Below are 4,353 nucleotides of genomic sequence, written 5' to 3' on the forward strand. Positions count from 1 at the left end.
CCAATCAAAGTATAATATGCTAATGATATGCTAAGGCTGCCCAACTGCTCACTATGACGTGCACTGACCACCAGGGGGCAGACGCTCCGACCAGTAGGTTAGTTTGCTGCTGGTGTCCGGCCAATAGGGACTAAGCAAGATGGGCCAGACATGCCCTGGAGCCCTCCCATGGTCCCTCCCCAGCCCTGATCGTGTACTGGTGAAATCCCTTAGCTTAGCCTGCACCCTCTCCCAATCCAGGACCCTTTGAGGGATGTTGGAGAGCTGGTTTTGGCCTGATCCCACAGGCCACTCCCCTTGGGAGGACACCAGATGTAGGGCTCATGGCTGGCTAGTGCTGCAGTGGCACGAGCCTCTCCCAATAGGAACTGATTGGTTGCGAGCCTATGGCAGGCGCAGTGGGGCCGGGATGAGTGGGAGAGGCAGGTAGGAGCTGCAGGCAGTGTTGGACTGAGGGACCCCACCCATGCACGAATTCGTGCACCAGGCCTCTAGTAATATATAAGTAGATGTGATAGAAACCCCTGAGATGAAGAGAGACATGTGGAAAGTAGCAAGCAGAGTGTAAACCAAAATTAATTTTAGACTATAATAAAGAATAAAAAGCATTTATTTGAGCAAAATGAACTGCAGCCTGAGAGACACATATTCAGGGAGCAATCTAAACTGTATTCCCTTCCAGACAATGGGAGACCACCTTTTATACAGAAAGTTCTGGCCCATCCCAATTTTATACAAATGAGGTTTCCAAATTCTGCAGTTGTTATTGATCAATATAGATGCAAATGAAGACACAATTTACTAGGCAGATCTCAGTCCCTCAGTAGAAAGATAAAACCATGGCTTCTCTGCAGTAGTTAACTCAGATGGTAAACAAGAGGGGCATAGTGTGGGGAGCTGAAAGTTTAGTCTGATGTTCTTCCCTGTATACAGAGTACATGAAGAGCCCTTATCAGAAAATGGCCATTAGGCTCTTTTTTAAAAATTTAGATTCTTATTATTCATAAAATTTTAGCCCTTGATTGACCATGGGAAGTTCATCTCAGCAGATAAATTCCTTCTCGGGGCTCATATCAAATAAATCTTTCTTCTTGGGGTCCACAAGAGTGAGATGGCTTAAAGATTAGCTACAGTTTGAACTCAGCAGTTTGAAAAAGACATCTGTATTCAGTAATGGGATGCAGAAAATTAAATCAGGTTGCTGTGGGGTCTTCCTTGACCATCTACCTTGACTCATTTCCATTTCCCATCCAGTCTCTAGGTAATTCTTTGGTTTTCCAAGGCTGGTAGTAACTCCAGATATGAAGATGTTGCAGAAAGATCATGGGACTGGGACTCCAGTCCTCCTGGACTAGGACTAGGAGTCAGGGCCCTCGGCCCCAGGTTTGCCCTTGGTCAAGTTCACTTCCTTCTCAATAAACATGGCATTAGACCAGATAATATTTAAGCAGAGTACAATATGGTAAAAACATGGGCAGTGCTGGAGGTGGGGAGAAATGGAAGGATAAAACACCTCTGAGGGGATTAGATGTATTTACTTCTCATACCATGAGTCTGTGGTTATATTATATTACAGGTCTATAACTTCATTGAATAATAAAAATGATAGAATGAAAATATACTAGAATTATTTTATCTTAGCCTTGTAAAAGGAGTTAATCTTCTGTTGTATCTCTTTACTTCTTTTGTGTGAGAAGTGCAAGCTACTTTCCCTTTTCCCTTATGGGCTAAGATAGAAAATAGCTTTGGGGTGAACGAGATGGGGTTCCTTAAAAGATACATATCATTTAGACCATAGAGAACATGTAAGTAAAGGTTGAGTAATTTATATTGTCTAGGCAAAGGTGACATAGAGAGGCTCTTTATATTTTTGGAGTTGGGGGTGGGGTGGAAATAATGTTGCTGTCCTACCCCATGGTGATCACTGGGAAAAAAGGACAGGACAGAGGAATCCATCCTGACTCAGAGCTTCAGGGCCAGATCTAGGGGCACAGAAAATAAGAGATGGGCTGAAAGGGCTGCCACGTGGGGCCTGGTAGGAATGAGTGCTGAGGGTGCATACTGTTGTCTGTGCAGAGCCACTGTGGCCTCTGCATGGACTGGCATCTTGAGGGCTCCTCACAGCAGACAGGAAACATTTTAAGGCGAACCAACTGTTCTTCAACAGTGATAGCATGTGGCAGAGAGGAATAAAAACAGCACTGAACCAAAGTCTCCCCGAGGTTAAGGATGTCTTGCCAGCCAAACCAGATTTGCACAGTTTAAGAGGGTGCACTTCAAGAGGAAGAATGACCTTCTTGTTGCTAGGCTCAGTGAGAGCTACAGTTTTGTTCACTATGGACACTGAGGGAGAGCAGAGTTTATCACTCCAAAATATGTCTGTTTGGGGGATATTAATTGTTTTAAGCTGGTTATTTTTAAGAAACAAAAGACTCAGAAAGAATTTTCGATATTCTCCCTAACTGCCTAAGATAAGTTTGAGAGAGAACCTGCTCCAGGAAGGGAGCTAGCATCATAGATACTATGGGTTAATATGAACTGAGTGTGATAGCAAGGTCATTTGATGGAAGTCTTCTATGTGTTCCATTGTTAAAGATGATTCAGCAAACATTTGTTTACCAAATATTTCCTTTCATTTTCATGTGGCTTGCCTTCTTCCTCATTGAAGTCCAAACAAACACATACACACACACACACACACACACACACACACACACACACACACACCACATTTTCTTCTTAGCTGAAGATGGCATATAAACCTCAACTGCCAAATTTATCCGTAATTCTTATTATGGACCCCCATATGTACATAAGTTATTAAATTATTTTCTGTTAATCTGTCTCATGTAAATTTGATTTTTAGGCAAACCAGAAGAAGTATGAGGAAAAGAAGAGAAAATTTCCCTTTCCCCACCATATTTTGAATTCTTGGAGCAGTCTATACTGATTAATAAAAATTTTAAATGAAATGTTAAAAATAGACTACTTCAATTTTTGAGAATCTGTAACTATATCATGTTGATGTCTGCAGGCTTTGCTGGAGCCTCTGAGCATTACACTCCAGGCCACTGAACACAGCTTTGTTTCATTTCCTCTCACTGCATGGCATGCCAACTTGTTTTTTTAAAAACTGGAAGAGGGAACAGTGGAATCACCTATTTTTTTAATTTCAAATGTGACTTGTAGATTAAAAAGGGGTTCTATGGGAAGTAACCTCACAGGGTAACCTGATCATAAATTCCTAACTGGGCAGGTAATCACTCTGAGACATAAAACGTCTTTACCTTAAGGCTTATCTTAAGTAAGCCCTGCCCATTGTTTCTCTGCATCTAGATTAACACACTTTTGAAATGCTCCTTGTAATAGCTGACCACCCTTTTAGACCCCTCCTTCTAAAGCATGTAAGAGAGTACACAATCTTAATTATCCTCTAACTCAATCCCTATCTTGCTTTCTCCCACCTTCATGTAATTCTTCTTACAGTTTTCCCCCTTAATCTCAAATGCATATAAGAAACTGCAAACTGTTACTCTCCAAAGCATTTATCTTTCTATTGAGATCTTGCTTTCAGGTGTAGAGTCTATAGGTTTGGACATTCTTATGTCGAAATGTTACCAGACTGGGGCTGGGCCCAGGTGGGTCTGCATAGGGCCTGCTGGTAGTGTGTGGGCTCTTGACTTTCTGTAGGAAAGGTTTCACAACATGAGTCCAGGAGGCTTTTGAGAGTATGTTTATTAAAGCTGGAGACAGTAAAACAAAGTCAGGGCTTAAGGTAGGAGAAGCAACAGGAAAGAGAAAGTCAGGAGAAAGGGGGCCTTGGAGACAGGTTCAGGGGGTTAGCTAAGTCGAGCTGCCACTGCCCGCTGCTCACCTGGTTGCAAGTCTTGGCGGGGGGGACCCTTAGAGTTTAGGAGAAAAACATCAAAGATACAAGGCATGTGCATGCTCTAGTGAGAGTGAGGCATAGATTATTTGTCTTAGGCTTTTTATCTTCCTTTGGCCAGTGGACTCCTAGGGGAGGTCTCTGGGGAGGGTCTTAATAGAATATTCATTTTCTTTTCAGATGTGTTCTTCAAAACATTGATTCATTAACAAGTGTGTAAAGAAGCCAGGGTTATTTTCTGGTTAGTTTTATTTTTAAAGAACGTCATCAGAGAGGTACTGGGACAGAGGCCAGTCTGCCCCAGGACAGTTTGGAATGCGTAAACCATTTGCTTCTAAGTGTCCTTGGTTAGAGACATTAAAACCTTGTAGTTTATTAGCTGGCTGTAAATTGCTCAAGTTTTGTGGCCTTGCCTAATTATTTTGTCTCAGTTTCCCTTATTCTACTTGTCAAGGAATTTCCCTAGT

At 42.2% G+C, this 4,353-nt stretch overlaps 1 long non-coding RNA gene across 1 annotated transcript in view; it reads left to right on the forward strand.

Moving 5' to 3' along the window:
• Positions 1-4,036, forward strand: part of LOC106725638 — a 17,260-nt gene extending 13,224 nt beyond the window's left edge. The window contains exon 3 of the long non-coding RNA XR_001361563.1: positions 4,024-4,036. This is a non-coding gene — a long non-coding RNA (uncharacterized LOC106725638). The remainder of the gene's footprint in view (positions 1-4,023) is intronic.
• Positions 4,037-4,353: the final 317 nt, after the last annotated feature.

This window comes from Myotis brandtii, unplaced genomic scaffold, assembly GCF_000412655.1.
Source record: "Myotis brandtii unplaced genomic scaffold, ASM41265v1 scaffold179, whole genome shotgun sequence".
Lineage (NCBI taxonomy): Eukaryota > Metazoa > Chordata > Mammalia > Chiroptera > Vespertilionidae > Myotis > Myotis brandtii.